Genomic DNA, 22,007 nt, shown 5'->3' with positions numbered 1-22,007 from the left:
ATTGTAAAGCACAGAAGTCAAATTCAGTTTCGTTCAAGAGTTTCGTGCAGAGTAACGAACGGGATGGACCAAAGTGCTAACTGTACAATATTATTATAAATCTTACTCTGTAATCCCAATAATTAGATTCATATTTCAGCGTTTTCGATTTTGATCTAGAAGGGAAGAAAATGGTTTGGAAGGGAATAGAGGTGGATATTACAATTATTACTATACTAAGATATTTATATCTTGGGATCACGTAAAGTTGAGGACATGAAACGTGGTATTTAAACTGAAATTGGTATGGTTCCAGATATATAAAGTGTAGGGCCATAGGCCGAAGAAACACGGTGGCCTGGGAGCAGAGCCCACAGGTATTTCAAATGAAATTCAGTATACTGGCAGGTATGTGAGGTGCGAGGCCGTAAGCCGTGAAGGCTTTGCAGGTTTGAGATGCAAAGCGTTAGACCGAACCAATTTGCGGGTCTGAGGGCAAAGCCTTCAGCGAGATGAAGGCTTGAATTGAATAAACTCTGATGAAGACACTAAGGAGGCTCACAAAATAATTTCTTAATTAATAATGAAATAGGAAGTGATAGTAGATTTATACTACATCCGGTGTTAGTAGAGGGATTGGATTGGTGACACAACTATATTGTTGGGATGCTTAATTGATTGCCGAAAACTGCGTCTTGCTATGTACTTCCGTATAGAGGTTGATATCTACCAGTTCCGGTATTAGTAGAGGGTAAAGGATGAAGATAAAGTGTATTCTTAGTCGATTGTAGAAAACCGGGTTACGGTTTTTGCTATGCAATGATCAACGTTAAAACCGGAAAGGGTTGATGTCTAAAACTTCCTGTTTTAGTTGTAGGTTAAGAATAGAGATAATATGCATTCTTGGGACGCTTAATCGAATTTTAGAAATAGCTTCTAGCTTTCTACTAAAGTTTTTTGCTCTACAGTGATCAATCTTAAACCGGAAGTTGTTGATTTCTGCCACTTCCAGTTCAAGAGTCACCTCCAAAATTTTAAAACATTTTTTCCCTACATAATGATGTAACATTTGGTCTAATTCCAACTAAATTTGATACATATATGTTTTTCAATCTGGAAATAAATACTCGAGAGGGTAAGGAGTGCCTAACATCCTAAGGAGTGGGGATGGAAGAGCTCACATTTTAAAAATCAATGTAATGATCGATATTATTGTTGAATCCATAGTTTTCGGGTCAGAAGCTGATATGGATAATGACTGTTTCCATGCCGTTCAAGTTTATCCCTGAAGAATCGAGAAGAGTGACATTTTAAAATAATCGAAAATGACGGATATTAAAGGCGAATCCATAGTTCTCATTACTGCTGAGACGAATAGTGGCACTCTTGATACAATTTAAAAAGAAGTTAGAATGCAACTTTTGAATTTAATTAATGTAAACTTATGCATTAAGAAAATTAGAGTATTTGCCATCCAAAGTTGTAGGTGCGACTGTTGAAAGTTTTATTATTATTATTATTATTATTATTATTAAAGTATACTTTTTAAATAGTACCACGACATGGGAGGGAGAGAGAGTGAGAGACATATCCTTTTCAACATATCCTTAAACGTTTAAAAGATTTTGTTAAGATTTTCTTATAATTTTAATTTATTTTTGTTTGGAAGTACAAACAACTTGTAAGATGTAAATACAACTTAATTTTCACGAGACTCGAAACTGGTGACGCCCTTTCAGTTGTTCTAGTAGCTAGCACGCGCGCCTTTCGTGCACGTAGTCACACGTTCGATTCCCAGTGGGAGTCTCTTAGAAAATTTGGACGATTACTGTGTTGGAATTTCATCATAATCTTTGCGTCTACGTCTCATATAACCTCGATGCAGAAAGGGAATCCTAATCTTGAAAAATTAACTAACTGGAAACCGATTAGAGTACGAAACTCAACGTTTCGGCAGAAAACTAGCACAAAAATGTGCAATAGAGAACGTATCAAGTGTCCAGTTGGAGGGGGAGGAAAAGGATGGGAACACGGACATAAGACCATAAAAAACATTATTGTAATGGCAGTCAGTGATGATTATAGTGGTGGCTCTTGGGCCTAGAGCTTCGAAATTCCTTCTAGGGCATTTCCCGAGCGTGCTCAATAAGAGTTATCACTATTTTCACAATACTATATTCACCCATCGTTTATTCAATGCCTCCACACTGGAAAATCTGAAATAAACATTGTCTCCTATCGTGATCAATATGAATTACATGTAGTTTTGCAGTACTCCTTTTCACCTCTAGTGTAATGAAATTCTTCCACGAGAAAATCTGTAATCAACACTCAGGCACGTAGCCAAGGGGGGTCCGAGGAGCCGGCATCCCCTTTCGAGGCCAGAAATGAAAAATTAAGGAAGGACATAACAAAATGAAATGAAAAAGAAGGATCAGCGTTAAAAATTAAAACAAAATACAGGAAGCTTTTGCTTACTCTTTCTTATGAGGAGATTTTTATTACTTGCAATATGGTACCAAGGTAAGCGAGGTATTCTGGAAGAGTCAGGGAATTTTAAATTTCAAGAGAAGTTACGGAATACCTGCTACTAGTCAGGGCATAAGTGCAGTTGTGTAACAGCGTAATCATAACTTTCCGTCATCGAATCTTGCAGTATCAAACATGTTATTTCAAGGACAATTTCTATTCCTCCTTTAACCTGTCATTTGGAACCGATAGTAGTTGACGGAAAAATAAAAGCAAAAAGTTATGTTGAAAGAAAGTTATGTTAGTATTTGATTCAACAGAGGAAGGAACGCATGTATTGTAAAACTAGTTGAATATACACATTTTGAAGTCAACGCCTGTGGGAGTATCACCATTGATCTCAACGGTCGCGAAAACTATGGATTTGATTCTAATATCGGTCATTTTGGGCTATTTTTACACGTCTCGGTATCCAGCCCCCGCTGACTGCCGGTCCGCATACTTGCAAGTAATCGGTAATGGAAGTGTCACCATCTTTCTTTGTTGCCTGCTCACATGACCAGTTCTACACTATCTAGATCTAGAACTTTTTAAAATTGTTCTTGCCCTTATTTCCGGTGACATTACCGCACTTTATATAATTTACCGTATATCATGTGTTATATCTGCATCTCCCTTTTCCTGTAGCACTTCCTAATTTTAAATAATTTCCTAAGAAATTAATTTCTCAAGGCGATTGAACGCGGTTGGATTGTATCATGTGCATAAGTATACCCTCGAACAAATTCGTGTGAAGTATGTTGAACAAACTTTCGTTGTGAGCTCGAACAGGAGAGAACCAAGTTTGATAATGCTGGGTACGGCCCACTCAACATTCTATGTTCTTGTAAGTATGTGATTTTAGCTTATTGTAAATTGAATCTGATTTAGTAGTAAATTTATTTTACATTATACCAATTTGTTAAAATTTTGTAATACTTGTGAAAACCTTTTTGAACAGGCCCGCAACCAGCCACTGAAGTTTGGAGGTAATCGTTGCAATTGTAGGTCTCTTTGTATTTATATCATACGGATGCATTGTTTTTTGAGGGGCTAAAAAACCTTAGGACGGGACGGATCTAGATCTTCAGTCCCTGGAAAAACATCTTGGGACATTTTTCTGACATTGCCCTTGTCTATAACATAAATTAACGTAATTAAATTAAATAATATAATTAAGATCCAATCATTGATTCATAAATAGGTTTTCTTCTCCCACATTTGCAAATATTATAAGGTATCTGTGATACGAAAGCGGTTATTGGTAATAAAAAGCTCCTACGTTTGACAATCACGTAACATTTTATTTCAAAGATTGTGCATCATTTTGCAATTTGTGCGCAGTTATTGCTGTAATAAGGTGTGCGTTGTGTAAACTATGTTTATGCATCACACATCTTTTTACGGAAAATCATTACTGTAAAACGATTTATTCAATAAATTCATAATTATAACAACTGGGGATATATGAAACTGTGATATATTGACAAGCGAGAAGACTCACTATAAACAAGCACCTCGAATAATGAGAGGTATAGAGATGCACTTTAATCACGCATCTCGTTAAAATAAGTAGAGAAAGTGTTTCAAATCGTTCTGCAAGCTCCTCGCAGTAACCCCTGCCTTCATTGGTTAGAAAACTGTCCTTCATTGGTTTTTAATCAACTCTTTATTAAAATTGATTCTCTAAAATGTGTCTAAGTCCAAACTTCAAATTTGATCTAATCTAGCTCGGAAACTAAAAGCCTGCACATAATATTTATTTCATATGAATGCAACGTTGTCAAGATTTACAACCATGTCAAGTTTGATTCAGATCAATGACTTTGGTTGAATTTGTACTGTAAAACTCTCTTTGATCTGTCAGAAATTAATCAATGAATACGAATCTATAAATGACGAAAATTACGTAAGTAGTTATATAATCATAGGCATATAGCATATAGCTTAGGCCTAATAACTCACTATGTTCCAAATATCTTTTATGAGTTCTTAGTCTAGAATGAAAATTTAACTCTTGCTAAAGAGTAGTGTTGGGCATTTTTCAGAAGTAACAGTAGCATTGAAATTTCCAGTGAACCTTATCAACTTTATTTTGCGATCTTAGCAGTACGGTAATGCAGCGAGTAAAGAGTGTTTTCCCTAGTCAATGCTTACAAGGAAGGGTCACGCAGTGGGTCATCTGAGATCCGAATGATACAATTGTGTTTGCATTTGATATGTTATAACTAGATAGATTCCAAAGTTATACGTGCCACCGGGCGGAATATCGTGAGTTACAACATATTTTGTAATGTAAGAACTTCAAAGCTGGCAGAATATTTTGAACCGAATCATTTGCTCGGAAACGGTTGGGTAAAAGGAAAACTCAAATAATATATATCCCGTCATTTTCAAGGACACACTTTTTCGGATAAAAAAGTTTGCCCAGGGTCCTCGCAGGGTACCAGTAGGGCCCAACTCAAAATTCTCAAATAGCAACAGGGGTTAAGTAGCACATCGTTTGAAAGCTGTTGTAAAATGAAAGAAAATGCAGCAACTCTCAACTCTCTACGACAACCCTGTGCGAAATGGCGGAGGGTCAAAATGTAAACAAAAACTTAATTGAAAAGTCCATGGTCACCCCTATAAATCGGAAACGGTGATACAAATGTGAAAATAGGAAAGGAAGTGTGGCATTATTTTCAAAGTATAACAATTTAAGTTAAAACGTCTTGTCCCAGGGCCCCCACATGGTCCCAGGTGGGGTCCAACTAAAAAGATTCAAATGGCAAGAGGGGTTAAGTAGCTCATCGTTTGCAAGATCTTGTTGAATGAAAGTAGATGGAGCAAGTCTCTACTCTCTACGACAAGCCTGTCCAAAATTGCGGCGGGTCCAAATGTAATCAAAAGCTTAATTGAAAAATTATGGCCACCTCGAATCCAAGATAGCCGCTTAAAATTTATGTCATTCATAACAGTACAAATCTAAATCTCTATTTTTTCTATTATGTATTTAGAAACAATAGGAAGACTAAAGAACAATTGAATTTCGATTCACTTCAACTATAATTTCATTCGGTAACAACACATATATGTTTTGTTCTTAACGCACTTTCGTCGCGGTTCCCTCTACATCATTTTCTTGAATATAACGAATATGCGATGAACATACAACTCTGACTTCCTCTAATTTTGTCATACGTAGTTCATACATAAAGGACTTGCTGCACCAGTAGGTTGATGGCTCTATTGTAACGTATTCGTGGCGGTTACATTTGTATGTCATTCGTTGGTTTGATCGCAATACTCCAAGAAATACCAAATATACAAAAAAATGCAAGATTGGCGAGTAGTACCAAACCATGTGTAAGTCATTTCAGTACTTCAAGATGCGTCAAACTTTGTTGGTTTAGTCACAGTATTCCAAAAAATAACATATTTATATACAAACTTATTTTTCACGCTGGCAGCCATATTGGATTACAGATTATACTTTTCGATATTTTGTGGATATCTACTATTAACCGTAAACGTAAATACCACATTTCCCATCTCCAACACCAGTGGTTTGAGCTGGATATGCGTTCGATACATACTACGGCATTTTTAAGTCAAGACGTTTCGTTTTAGAACATTTCGCATATTTCCTCACCCACTGATCAACATTCATGCCAAACTTGGTTTTCCTAGCTTCAGCAGTTTGGTATGCCTATCCTTTCGATATAGGTTTTAAGCGGCCATCTTGGATTCGAGGTGGCCATAGATTTTCAATTAAGCTTTTGTTTATATTTTGACCCGCCGCAATGTTAGACAGGGTTGTCGTAGAAAGTCGAGACGTGCTCCATTTTCTTTCACTTAACAAGAACTTTCAAACGATGTGCTATCTCTCTTGCCATTTGAAACTTTTTAGTTGGACCCCACCTGGGACCATGTGGGGACCCTGGGACAAGACATTTTCACTTAAATCGTTGTACTTTGAAAATAATGATACATTCTCTTTCTGTTTTCACATTTGTCTTACCGTTTCCGATTTATAGGTGTGACCATGGACTTTTCAATTAAGTTTTCGTTTACACTTTAACCCGTCTCCATTTTGCAGAGGGTTGTTGTAGAGAGTCGAGACTTGTTGCATTTTCTTTTATTTTACAACAGCTTTCAAATGATGTGCCACTTAACCCCCCTTGCCATTTGAAAAGTTTTAGTTGGACCCCATCTGGGATCCTGCGGGGGACCCTGGGGCAATTTCTTTTACCACAAAAAGTTTGTCGTTGAAAATGGTGGGATACGTGTTGGCAGAGTTTTCTACTTACTCAACCATTTCCATACAAATGACTCGGTTCAAATTATTCTGCAGGGTAATTTTTTGTAGTTCTTACATTACAAAATATGTTGTAACTCACGATATTCCGCCCGGTGGCACGTATAATTTTGGGATCCATCTAGTTATAACATATCAAATGCAAACCCAATTGTCTCGTTCCGATCTCAGCGGAGCCACTGCGTGACCCTTCCTTGTTAGTGTAAAAAAAGCTCGTTAATACAGTCAGTTACGGGATCGCTCATTGTATTAAATGTATATAGTTTCATGAACATGAATTGTGAATTTTACAAATACTTGTTGCAACAACATAAATCAGTATTTCGGTCAAAAAATGCTGACCGGGGCAACTACAATTCTGATCCAAGAACTAATTAAGATTCAACATCATCCACACAATTATAAGGTAAAATGTTTTCAAATTTACATGTAAAAAGTTCTGCTCTTTAATGAAAAGTGAATTATTTTCTGAAAGAATGTCCACTGTAAGACAATTTCGATGTAATAATATTACAAAATCGTAGAAGAAAGAATGAAATGAGAACAAATATATCTTCTCTTGTTCATCTCTTGTAAGCTTTAAAATGCCTTTCACATAACAAGAGTGCGCAAAAATCCGAACAGTGGAGAGAGTTAAATTGATTTGGCTATGTATGCTTATGGCTGTGTGGAACCTGGGTACATCATTGCGTTCAAGAGTCTAATCAACATAGCATGCATTGGCGGCATCAATATGTCCACCCCTCATGAAATTCAAGATAATGCAACCAGATGGCAAGATTATGGCAACATTTTTTCTGGGAGTTGATATAGTAAGGTCATACTATTAATTGGTTATCTTCAGGGTCCAACGAATAGCATTACAAGTGACTGCTATTAGAAACTGATTCCAGTGGTAATGAAACTGATTACATAAATATATATAATTAATTATCAGCAAATATCGATTTTCTACGTTTCTCAAACAGTTTTTAAGGAATGATTTTCCTTGAAAGAAGCAATTTAGTATCTTGACAGAAACAAATATATATTGCTTTCAAAACTCATTATTTCTGCGCCATGTGCCATCCTTTGTGCCATCATCTTATACTGGATGTAGAACTGCGGTGGCACAGTGGTAGAACGTTCACCTCTGGTGATTGGGTCCCGGGTTCGATCCTTGCTCCGCCAAGAGAATTTTGTGGTGGACAAACTCCGTGTGCGGGGTTTTCTCGGGATTCTCCCGTTTTCTCCCACTTTCTTCATCCCACCATTTCATTCATTATTCATCATCACCATCTCCTTTAGCCTAACCGGCATAACCGTGGGACCTAAAACTCAAAGATTTCATCTCATTTTTTGTACTGGATGTAACAACAAAAATTAATATGAAAACAGCAAGAAAAGGAAATAGGAAAAATAAAAAAAATCATCATTTCGCAGTATATATTTTCAATTCCAAGGCACAATTTACGTTTGTTAGCGGCCGACAACAATTTTTTTAAAGACATTTACCTCTAGCATGTGTTTTCTTGTAGGATAAGATTATAATTAATTTGATTTCAGATTGAAGATTTACTAGGCTATTTTAGGTCCTCGAAACAATTGTTGGCGTCGATAACGTGTAAAAATCCCACATAAACCTACGCCTTCAATTTCAACGAAAACTTCCTTTATCCCTTTTCTAGAAACAATTTTTTTTTCTAAATATACAATGTGGATTTATCGCACGAGCTGGTGTGATTCGTCCAAGATTTAGTGGTGGTAGTAGCTTCAAATACAATCCCGAGCATTGTGTTTTGGATATTACATTAGTGTGTCCTTGTCATATATCCTAGGTGCTAAAAAGGGAGATTTAATTCCAACAAGTCGACCAATGAGCGTAATAAGCCATTGGTAGTTTTCACATATTAGAAAACCAAACAAATTGCGATTGGAACCGTAGTGCTATTGAAATATCATTATAAAAGCCCTCTGTATTTTCGTAAATCTTCGTGGGTTGTAATGTTAGGACGTTTATCGTTTTATAAACACCTAAATTAAATACTTCTTTTCTTAAAGAAAGAAAATCTCTTCTACATGATAACTTATGACAAATTTCCTTTTTTAATATTAAGTTTTCCTTTTAATGAGCATCGTTCCTGTTTCTCCGCAGTTTACCTATTACACTTCTAGGTTCTGCTATATGACGTCATCCTCATTATAATTATCTGTTATACCTTGGTACCTCCCTGTACTTTGCAATTCCTTCTCTTTTTTTCCATTTCCCTCTATGTCAATTTCATTACTTTTCTTTCGTGAGTTTTGGATTCGCCTGTAAAACCACCTCAGATGGTCATTTTTTACTTTCTACTTTCGAACGACGAAGGAGAGAAAGTATGACGATCGTTAAATGAGAACTCACAACGGATTTACATCTTCCATGAACCCTACATATCGAAAATGTGATTTTTCGATATATATCAATCCGTTCGTTCGCTAAGTTTTCTTCAAATTACAGTAGTTTACTGAAGAGTAAAATCGAAAAACATGATTTTCTCAAAAATGGCTCAAACAATTTTTTAAGTTTCATAAATCAATATTTAATTAAGAACCTTATACTGTGGTATATGACATTTCCTTGGAAAAAACCTGCGAGTGGTGGTTTATTCTTGGGGTTGAGATTTTTATCGGTGTTTTTGTCACAAACGGCTCAGGCTATTTTATTCGCATTTCATAAATAAGTATTTCATCAATAACCTGACAATATGGCATAAGTCATTTAACCTGAAGAAAGTTTGTGAATTGCGAGTAGTTTTTGAAGATTTTCACAAAAATGTCCCAGGCGATTTTGTTGATAATTTATAAATATTACGATAGCAACCCTTTATTGTGGTAAAAAAACATTTTCCTGGGAAAAATCTACTACGTATTCATGTATTTAGGTTTAAGAAAACATCTCAAGTGATTTCATAAATAAGTATTTCATTAGTTATCTAATAACGTGGAATAACTCATTGTTCCTAAAAAAACAAAGGGTAGTTTACTCAAGAGTTTCCCGACAAACGACTCAGATACTTTGTTCAAGTTTCCTAAATAAATGTTTCATTAATTAGCTAAAGAAGTATGGCTACACTTGCATGATCAAAAATGATTCACAATATATAGTTTACTCTTGGGGAGATATTTCTAACGATTTTCTCAAAAATGGCTCAGGTGCTTTTGTTAATATTGCAAAAAACAATTATTTTGTTAATTGCTCTAATATACAGTATGACATATCTAATGAAAATATCTGATGGCGTGGTACATTGTTTGGGAGGAAAGGTGAAGTTTATTCAATTGAGTTTTCCAAGACAAATTATTTTATTCCTATTTCCAAAATATAAGTTTCAATAGGAAGTGTGGCCGAAGAGTTTAGGAAATTAGAGCGAAAAAGTCTAGTGCGGTGGCCCGTACCTTTTATAAAAATCAAGGCTATAACTTCTCCCTACTCCTTGTATATCAAAGCAGAATTCTGTCCTTAATAGTTACACAAGACGATTATTTTATCGTTTTCATTACCCTTTCTTTTGTTCTCTTAAGGTTTAGTTCATAAGCATTAAGCATTATTTTTATAATCATGCATCAAACTAAGCAATCATGTTGTATTTTTCAGTTGTGGTCGTGAGATATATAATAAATAAAATCCTAATGGTGGTTTTCATTGTATCTAAATCAGTGATATATTTAGGGATTTCGAATATATACTTAAAATAAAAGGAGTTATCGAACATACATTACAGTGTGAGTTACAACCGTCGCCTTACTAATGCATTTCCAAAGTCCTGAACTATTTGGTAGTGACATCGCCGGGAATCTATCTTGAAGCAGCTTTGAGAATGAGTATTATAATTATATGCGATATATACGGTATACTCGTATATCCTTCAGATTAAACAGAGAAATACTGTCAGCATTTAACACTGGACGCTTTACAGTGTGGAGCGGAAACGGCTCGAACGATTGTAATAAATCCGAGATTTTAGATTGAAAAACTTCTATTTCCCACAACTTTCCATTTTCTGTCCTATATTTATCATAACAAAGTTACGTTTTTTTGATGCACCCAGTATACTAGACCAGTGATCTGCAACCGGCGTACCGCGGCGCCAGAGTGCCATGCAAGATGGAAAATGTGATGCAAAATTTTACACATAGTAAGAAATTATTTTTGAGTTATTAGTATTGTTATTAGAGTCTATTATTATTCCAGTTACTATGCTTCATGTGCTTGTACAGTGTTTCGTTCTCTGTCGTATTTTATTCTCTATATATTAGTTTCGTCGGTTGTTGGAACAAAAAGCGAAGACGCTTATGATTGCTACGCAGTGACAGCACTAGGAGGGACCAGGGGAACGGGCGCGTTCCGATCACATCGTCCGTTTTCTGGCCTCGTGACAACCCCCTACCCAGGCATGCTGTATTGTCATACAGCAGTTTTTCGGTACACAAAAATAGAACTGGGTTTCTAAAAATTTATCTGCCTATTCACGCACATCCTTCCTCCAAGAAAGTAAAGCTGGTGTCGTCAGTGCTCGTACGGTGAATGTTTCGCAAAATGTACAGAAAGCTAATTGTAAGATATCCGAACTTATCGTTAAGACCAATAGATCACATACAACAGCTGAAACATTGTTAATGCTACTTTCAAAAAGTTGGTGAAAATAATCCTAGGCTCCGCTAATAGTGAAATTCGAAACTTATTTCTCAGTCGACTAGTAGTCTCCCAGTTCGTTGTCAGCAAGGTAAGGGCACGAAAGATACAATTTTGTTATTGAACGTGCTTAGTGACCTGCAGTTCGTAGAAGGATGAACTATAACACGAGTGGGATGTTGCATTGATATCATTCTACGTTATGTTCGTTTGTTTCGTGGAGCTATCCGTCCAAAGTTTCGTCTTGTGAATGTCAATTCCTGTCCGCATCGTACAGCTGCCGTGGCCGTTCTCTTTGAAGAAGAGTATATTCATTAAATCTTATGGCCAGCGTATTCTCTGGAGCTCAACACATAGAGCATGCTTGGAATTGTCTCGGGAGACGTGTTGCCGAGCGTATACCTCCACCAAGTACTCTTCCAGACTTTCGAAAAACTCTTACGGAAAAGTGACAGGCCCTGCAACAAGAACTGCTTACCGATCTTTTCGGGTATGCTACCTCGATGTCAGTAGTGCGTTTCTCTTCTAGGAGAGCATAGTCCATACTGAGTCCTGCATATGAATGCTCTACTGTCCTAATCTTTTTTGCATTCTGGACATGAGGTTCGACATAAGATTTGTTTTTCTTAAATTTTGCAAGTATTTGTTACACTATTTTAGTACAGAAACTCCATGAATAAAATGACTATAGTGTTACCTAATGTATTCTATTGCTGATCCTTATCGACATTCCTTATACCTGGTATATGAGTGTATTAGGTCAATTTAAGTTTGGGGTACGAGTGTATTATTTTCCTTACAACTTTCTAAAAGGATTAAAAATTTGGTGTGTACATGAACTTAAAGTAAAAATGAAAGCATGCATTAAATACATACCTACACATAAAGGTAAACACAACTGTTGAAATAGTATCCCGTGCAAAATCATATGGACGCAATATTTAACCTTACAGAAATAAAACAGTAAAGAATGTCTTGTTAGAATTGCTTTTAATCCAAGTGTTACGGTTACTGTAACCTATGTCAAAAGCTTCATGTTGTAATATACTTTATGAATGCCATGTTTCAGTGGTGAGCAGAGACGTCATTTCAGATCATATTAGATTTTAGCATGGATGGGTGGAGCAAGATCGTTCATCGACATAAGAATTTCACGTTTTATACAGTATATTAGTATACGATTTATTAAATGGTCTGTATTTTTAAAAACTAGGAATGAAAATGACCATCTATGCCCTCCCAAAATGTCGTTCCTGGTGGTGAGAATTTTTGTCTTCTAAATACGCGATATTTTTACGAAGCTTACATTTTAATAAAGTCACTTAAAAATTTGACATTCTTAATAGATACCATTTATTATCATTTTCGTTTATATGTTATTAATGACCAGAATAGCCTTACAAGTAAACCTTACGTTTGGGTGAATCGAGTTGCTGACTAGGACACATATGAGAAAGTAGTACTAAATGTGGTTAGTATTTTAGTGAAGTTGTAGGTGCGAAGCTCCAGGGGTTTAGGAGATACAGCTACCAGAACATCACATGAAAGTACAGAATAGTCTTCATACAGTTGGAGGTAAAAACTCTGTAAAACCTCTTGTAACGACAAAAGGTGAACAACAAATATATGGGTACATATTAGGACTAGGGGGAAGCCATATAGTAAGGATATACCTAACGGCGGCCATCTTGAAATCCGCCATTTTGAATTAGGGTTAAGTTTTTAAAATAGGAATAGGGTCATGTGATACATGATTTAAGGCGCAAATTTAATCAGAATAACAATCGTAACGTTAGTTTTGATTTACGCGCAATTGGTAAAAAGTTACAGGGAAATTAAATATTGTTGCAGTATATGTATTAGTCCTTTACCCCACCTTGTAAATTTTGTGTTAATGATAATAATTAAATAAAAAGCAGGACAGCAACGCTGTATAACCACCATACGAAGACAATCAGATAGCAAGGCCATTCGACAAGAAATACTGTCACTCAAGTCGCAAATATAGGTCGAATGCCTGCATGTCGCAGGTATGCTTATCGTTTGCATAAGCTTGTATAGGGCTAAAAAGTAGTCCCTTCTTAACTTGTAATGAATAAAGTGTCCAAGGCAAAGGGGATGCCAAATTTACATTTTTTCAGGAAACGATTTTTAAAGTTCAAAACATTTATTTCGGAAACTAGTAGTGGAATATGCTTCAAATTTGGTTTTCAAGTTTTTTATTATATTGCAAACTAGCTTACAAAATCTTATGTTCAATGTATATTATTGTAAGTAAAAGAATACATGAGGTTGGTATATACTGGGGAAAAAGGTCTATTGGAGGCAAAGTAACGGAAAAAGGGGCTATTGTTTATCAAATTATAAATAATATTATTAAAAATATGACCTAATTATTCTCCTTGCCTCCTCTAATTAATTCTTACTACGTTAATTAGTTTCGTACAGAAGGCTTAAGCGTATAGGCCGCATAAGTAATTCAAAGCATGCAAATTCTACCATTTTTATTCCTAGACAGGCAATTTTCTTTAAGAAAGAGTAAACGATCTTGTAAATCACATTAAAATTATGATGTTGGACATAGCGTCCTATTCAAATTGTTCTCAATCGATTTAACCTAGTTCTTTAATGTACAACGAAAATCTTGGAAATTCCTCTAATCAACATCAAGTATGGGAGAGTGAAACAAGGAGAACAAGTGTTGTACAAAGGTTCATTGACTTTGTTTTACAGAGAGTGAACGTCTTATCAATGACTATTTGACATTGCTTACGGAAAGTTGCAGTTGCTTAAGCAAGTATGACGACATTAGAATTTTAAAAGTCGGGTTCTGGGACAAGAGTTATATAATAAAAATTAACATTATTTATTAATTAATAATTCATTGAATGTATCTCTATTGCAAACATGCTCGTGACAGAACAATATCACGGTTCGATTATATAATTTTTACAATCCTGGCCTTCTTTTCATTGGATTTTTCTTCATATTTCATAGCAACATGTATGCGGTACTTTGTGCATTATTGCAAGTGTTATTGTAGGAAATTACAACAATTTTGGTACAAGTTCTCATGGGAATTACTCACTCTACCCTTAATTTTCCTGTGAAGATTTGTAACAGCGAGTTAATGTCTTTTCTCTGTCTGCAGGATGCTAGGTGCGGTGAGCTTTTGCATTACCTATCCATACAGGTGCGGGAAACCTCCTTTGTATTCAATGGGTTTTCTCGGTGTTCTTCTGTTTCATAACAGAGACAACTGGATCATAAAGTACTTGATTCCCAAAAATGACGACATAATCACGGGCACTGGCGCAACCGGCATGCGGCAGCACAATATATACTGAAATCAGGATATTTTAGCCTACAACGACACAGAGCCTACTATGACACATCTTTCACTATTGATATTTTGCTAAAGCGTCATGATCCAATATGAAGGCCATCCATGTCAGGTCATATTCATGCCATCTAACTTGGCAGACTGTGATTGTCGTCGCCGGTTGATGAAGGTGCTATTTATGTTTCTCCATTATTTGCTCCGCAGTCATACGACGATCCAGGGTGACAATACGCCGAATACTTGGCAAGATCTGTGAACGGCGGTTTTGTTCCATCCACTGTTTCACTTCGCAGATGAGGATTTGCCGTCAGTTTTATAGGTTGTAATTACTCTGGACACTGTCCTTGCGACACACCTAACAGACCTGTAAGTTTTGTCGCGCTTGCAGAACTTGACGAAGCAACAATTTTTCTTCCTTGAAAACTGGATAGAATTCTCGTTTAATACTAACACTGCTCAGCTCACGGTCCATTGATGTTCTAGTACCCCTCAGGTAGTATGGAGTTGGGCGTAACACGCCACTACAATCGACTCAGATCTGCGGTGGCTGGATGGTCTTTGGTGACCCAGATATATGACGTGTTTCCAACTCCAGGTGTGACCGTTAAATAGATGAGCATTTGTAGATCACGAAGAACAAATATTGGTACGTTGGGTATATGGGCATTGAGTGGAAGTGTATTCAGCGAATTCGTTGATAGCCCATAGAAATTACAACTTTAATTTCGGATACTCTTATAAAGACTGACTGGATTTCCGCTTTCATATTCCTTATTGGCTGCATGCTTAGCATGCGCTCGTTAAGTGCCTGAAACCCGGATTCGATTTCTGGTGAGAGCTCATGTGGTTAGGATTCAGCGTTAAGGTGCATTTTACGTTCCCAATATTCTCGGTGCTTTATACGATGCTAAGCCCTAAGTCAACCAACAACTCCTGCGTAATTATTTGAAGAAACGGATGAATGTGATGCAGATATGTAAAGAAATAGAATTGAAGACAAAAACTATCAAATATGGAGTAACGTTGTGTGTTCGAAATCAAAAAGTTTCAAGTGCGCTAAGGGAAAGATGATTTTTGTGTATTGAGAAAATAGACTCTTTTCTGAAGATTTGCATGCAAAGTAAAAAAAAAATATGAAATACAGAAGGAGAAAGAAGGGACACAATAATAATAAATGTTAACATTTAAACACCAGACTAGGCTCGGGAGGGAAGTCATGTCTGTAAAACTTAAAAGTTTTGTCGCATCACACTGAGAGACAAAATGTTAAAGACTCATTCTATTTTCGTTCTCAACAGTCAGAACATTGAAAATTTTACGTGTTTCTTTTACGCAATATCAGTTTATTTTTTACTGTCGTAATTTAATTGATTGACACCTTTAACATATTATGCTTGTATTTTGATAGTTGAACAATACTAATATACATAATGCACTAAATAGCAAATATACTCAAATTCACAGGTTTTTTTTATTTTTTCGATTATGTAGCTTCGGGTCATAAAAAGAAATATACCTTGGTACTGTTTTCTTACAAAAGGTAACGTGTATGTTTTATAGCACTCCAATTTTAAAATGTACAAATTTGCTTTTTCTACGATACAAATACACAAATATATAAATCTGTACGATTACAGATAACTACCAGAAAGTGAAGACGTTAAATAGAAACTATCGAAACTTGAACATATTGAAGCATTAAAAGTATCAAAGAATCGTAATATCGTAATACTGAAAAATACCGGAATATTGAAAGATATTGAAATATTAAAAAAAAATCGACCTTAAAAGATTTTTATACTTAGAAAAATCTACTAATCGATATATCGAAATGTTTCACAGCTGTACGTGGGACCTGTCACCGAGGATTTTATTTTAACCACTGTTCCTCTTCGAGGACCTGGTTTGCCCGTAAAGTTTGTAGGATTTTATCACTTTGACCGTCACCTAAATGTTGTTACGCACTCAGCATACTTACCACTTTCACCACGCTAACACCATATATCCGAGCTTTAATAATTTGGCCTTTTTGGAAATTAGAGTTAACATATTTTACTTTATGACCGCTTGCTCGACACAGGCACACTACTATTCTACTGAGAGTCACAGAATACGTAGTTAGTCCTATCACCCAATAATCAAGGGCTGCTGTCGCTGCCTGTCCTTTGCCAACCCAGAAATCTTACATTGTTTCCTACTCCATATGTTTGAATTCATTTAATAAATCTGTCTACGACATATTGGTAAACTACGGTTGTGAGTTTTTTATTGTTAAAAGTTAAAATACATATTTAGTTTATTATATTTTTAAACTAATGAGTTCTGTTTGACAAAAGAAGGAAATTAAACAGTGTGAAAGTTGTAGCATATTGTATGAAGATATGTATGAATCGGTGATCTGCAAATTTGCTTGTAAGTTTTCAATCTTAGACCACTCTAGTGTACCTCTTACGATACATTTGTTTTTTGCTCTTGTTCAAGTGAATTAACGTTCACTTCAGACACTGGGCCCAGGGCTTCTTATCTGGGGCAACAGAAATTCGAACTACATGTGTAGATAGAATCAATAATTGTATCCCGATACGATCATGCTCTGTGTATATGTTTTACACTAGACTCCCTTCTATTCAGTTATAACAATCCTTGTTTCTATTCCCATTGTTTCTGGAAGTACGAATTGTAAATACATGCATATACATTTCCCCTATTGTGATCAATGCCTCCCCTGATTTCAACCCATCTTCTGGTCTTTAACTATGTCATGTGACAGGTAGGTTACTGTGAGTCGACGCGACTACGCAAACGAAAATTTGAAGGTTGTTTAGGAACCAACAAGCACTGTGCAAATTTACTTGTGTGTTTATTCCCCAGCACGACTCACCTCCTCTTTCCACTTCCCTTACGTTTCTCCATCAAGTAAGCAGGGCAGTGCCAATAGATGGTGAATGCGTCATATTTATACACCGTTTCTTACGTGTGAGACCACCAGGAGGCAGCTATTTCGGTAGAGCATACACACGGTATGCACATATTTTGACATTTTTCTATAATTATTGGGACCGTCGCGAAATTCGTCCAGGAGGCCCAGGGGGTCGTCACAAAGACCCTGTATGCTTAAAAATTGTTGGCACCGGAAATTGTCCCTACATTTTTCCGGTCCCAACTGGTAAGGTGTTAAAACATACGCATGTGCCAACAAGGGTAGGAATGCAGGAAAACACACACACACACGCACACACACTCACACATACATGGTAACGGAGAGCTTAATCTCAAGCCAGGTGCCATCACACACACGGTTCACGAAGAACTTAATCTTGCTCCATGGCCATTATATTCTTATAAATGAATAAAACACAATATCATTAGCATGAGTAGTGGTGAGTGAAAATTTGTTTACGAAATCGCGTAGTGAATAAGATGCTCGACATGCTAGATATAGAAAACTGTAACGTCCACAATATTGAAATAAGTCGCCTTTGGATGGAAATAAGTCGCAATAAGTCGCATTGGAGATGGCGTTGCTTCTTTAAAATGAAGCTCTAATCGTACACTTCCTATAGATTGTGGACTAGTATGAAATGTAGCACTAGCACTAGGCTCGGGAGTTAAATCAAACAGCAGTTGAGTACAAACATTAGGATATTCGACCGACGAAATATCATTACATTGAATAGAATAATAAATACATCAATCTGTAAATAACGTAGAATATGCTTATATATATAGCTTATTATAAAAACCTGGTTGTTGTGGTTTGGATTGTACAGGCGTTCCATCAACATACAATTTAAAATATGACATACTAAAATGCTTAAAGCTTAACACTAGAAGGACCAAAAGTTTTACCCCCCTAGAAGTACCGAGCCGTCATTTAGACGGCTATTTAATTCCAAGAGATGTATATAATTTTTCTTTATATTTATCATATTTTAGCTTGAATTTAATTTGTTTAATCGACTAGCTTATGTTTTACGTGTTTTTCTCGTGATATAATACAGGGTGACCCAGTAAACCCCGTCAATATATTAAATATAATATTAATATCGGAAGTTCGCTCACAGGACAGTGACATGAAAAGTTAAAATAAAGGAATAATATTTATATTCCTACGTATGAAATCCTTTTCATACTAGTCACGTGATGACCCTATCTGTCCTGTAGACATTGGCTGGGCTACTTTTCTTTAGCCAAATGAACCAGTATAATGAACCAATATAATTAGTTTTATATCAAACTTTTGTAGTGAACATATCCTTTTCTTCCTGTTTTAAGCACATTTTGAGAAGTTCTCCTCTATTTGGACGCTGACTACCAATCAAGGTCATCTGTTTCTTTTTCAAAGATTCGGCTCATTTTCAACCTGTAAGAAAAGTTATCGCAAGTAACATTCAGTCCTCTGTTACTGAGAAAAGTATCCATCGTTTTTAGAACAATATATTCGCCTAAATGTGAGTCCCGACGTCGTTCTTAGTCGTTTCCCAGGTAGGGAAATAATTTTACTTCATACCGTAACTTTACAACTGCAAGCAACCAAATTTGAATCCAAATTTTTCAGGCTTGTTAGGCATACATTACATGAATTTGCATCTCATCTTAGTAGAGAATAACTGTTCATCTACACAAACACTGTCGTGGGTTTTGTAGTGCCTGATACAATTTTCAATGAATAAGTTCTACACAGATGAAGTGTGCTTTTGGCCTTGAAGAGCTAGGACATTTTTCATCACATCAAAGATACTTCATTATTTCAAGAAATACCTTTCTTTCCATAATCTTTCTGAAAACACTGGTCCACAGCTCATGTTCAATAGTTCCTTTACGGGTATATCTGAAGCTACACGAAATATCAATATTGCTAGAAATGAAACAAGTTCTGCAATTGACAGTAGCCAAAGAGAATCTTGACGCTGTCTGAGCTTCAACAACGGTGCATGTCAGAATGTTTTTCAACATTGTTTCGTCTATGAACAAGCGAAAAACACTACCAAATTCATCATCTTCAATATGATGTAACGCATACTACAACAAACAGGTTTCTCGCGAAGGATGTCGTGTGAGGTAGTATGCCCAGCTTTGTTCTGTCTGTCCACTTTACTCCAACGTGCCCCGTGAACTGCTCTAAAAATATTTGATTACTTCTGGATACTTCTGTATCTGTTTTCTTCCTCTTACCCGAAGAAGTAGCTTGAAACATTGCATTCTCGCTATTACTGTTGTCTTCATCGAAGCAGTCTCCCTGTTGTTTTTTCCAAGCGAAATTCATTTTCACTCAAATCTTAGAAAGCGCGTAGCATTTTATCAGATATCATCTTGCTTTTGTAATTATTCATATGTACCTTCAAAAAAACATTTATTTCTACAGAGAACAATGATACCAACAAGATACGAACCTAATTGAAGAAGAATATCATTCAAAGAAGTGACATATATACCTTTCCGTACAGCCTTGAAAAGCAGAAAAAACATATCAAATAGCAAACTCGTTGGAAAAAAATAATGTAAAATATTTCGAAAAGTATTATTTCCAACAGAGATACTACCATATAGCGTACAACCTATAAAACAGTCCACATCAACAACAAAATAAAGATTTTTAAATGAGGCAGTCAAATTGACGGTCTGGTCCTTCTAGGGGTATACAACAAAAATATGTATTTATTTAAGATAGACACACAATGTTTATAAGCTATATCAAACCTCTCCTTAAAATAATAAAAGTCCTAAAGTATGGTTGCGTAAGTCAAAGAAATTTATGAGATATAGAAAATTGTTTTACGTGATGCCGTCAAAATGACGGCTTGGTCCTTCTAGTGTTAATGGATTTGTCGAATACGTACCATTGAAAGCAGTATTAGTAAGACACCCAATAATAATACGTTTAGGCACTATACCCGAAAACTATACCCGAAAACTATACCTTATATGAAAATGTATAATCCATAAATCCTTTTGGTAAATGTGGTAAATGTCTGTCTTCACCTGCACTTTTGTTATAAGATATTTTGTATTAAATACTCTATTTTGTGATCCTGAAATACTCTATTTTGTGCTATTTTAACTGCACGTGATACATCAAACTTTTTCACAAGCAATGTAGCATCAGTAGTTACAACTTTTCTTTCAGCATTTACTTCACCCATTAGACAAAATGCAGATTCATCTGGAAATTAGTTTAATAAGACGTTGTACACCATTCAGTAGAAATTTCTACTCATTGGAAATATCAACATCAATATAACCCAATAATCCAAATGACTGACTTAACGAGAGTAGTGAGTTCGAAACGTTGTTTAAATCTTAAATTACTATGGGCAACACTGTCCATATGATGTGCAATATCTTAAAACCAGATGGATGTTTTAGCTTTAGATGCGTTGATTTAGCATTAGCATTATAATTAGCAGTTTCTCAATATACGAAGGATATGGATATGTATGTGAGGAGTAGGAAAGAAGTTGATTACTCAAATAAATTTGCTCTTCGCTGAACATTGCATTGAGAAAAACATTTACAAGGTCAATTTTCTTATCGGAAGAAGTTAAATTAGAACCGTCTGTTTTTGTAATTTTACCTTTAATATATAACATTGTATTGGTAAATCAACATAATCAGCACCATGACCTGGGACTAGTAACTCAACTCAATATTCTCATTAATTAGTTACGTCTGCGAAAAGTAATTTTACACATACACTACCATATTGGAAGGGAAGTGGATTACCTGTACTATCTCTTAAATCAATTATACTCCGTTCAAATTGTTTACGTTGCACACTGAAATAATGTAGATTTGGAAAATATGTACATTACTAGCACGATACTCTTTAACATTTGTATTTATAATATGTAACAATGGTGCTACCGTATCACCTACCAGTTGTGGTTCTAAAATTTAACTATAAACGTACATGAGTGTGGGTAGCGATTTTTGTAAATCAGTTGGATAACGAGCATGATGCACAACTGCAATATATTCTTGTTATATATGATCAAAACCTAGTATCCTGGCTAGTTCGAGAAATAGACGTACTTCTATATTCTTTTCCTCATCCTTTCTTACTCTACTAACCTCAATTCGTTTTACACATCCTTTAACTTTTAATTGTAAATTTAATATGTCAATTTTATGTTAAATTTTAGGTAGAATATCGTCAACATAATAACAGTGTTCTCGCGAGACTTTAGTTATGTTCCAACTTTCTGTGTTCATGATCCAGTAAT

Source organism: Thermobia domestica, chromosome 4, assembly GCF_964235325.1.
Source record: "Thermobia domestica chromosome 4, izTheDome1.hap1.1, whole genome shotgun sequence".
NCBI classification, from domain to species: domain Eukaryota; kingdom Metazoa; phylum Arthropoda; class Insecta; order Zygentoma; family Lepismatidae; genus Thermobia; species Thermobia domestica.
This window is presented reverse-complemented; position numbering follows the sequence as displayed.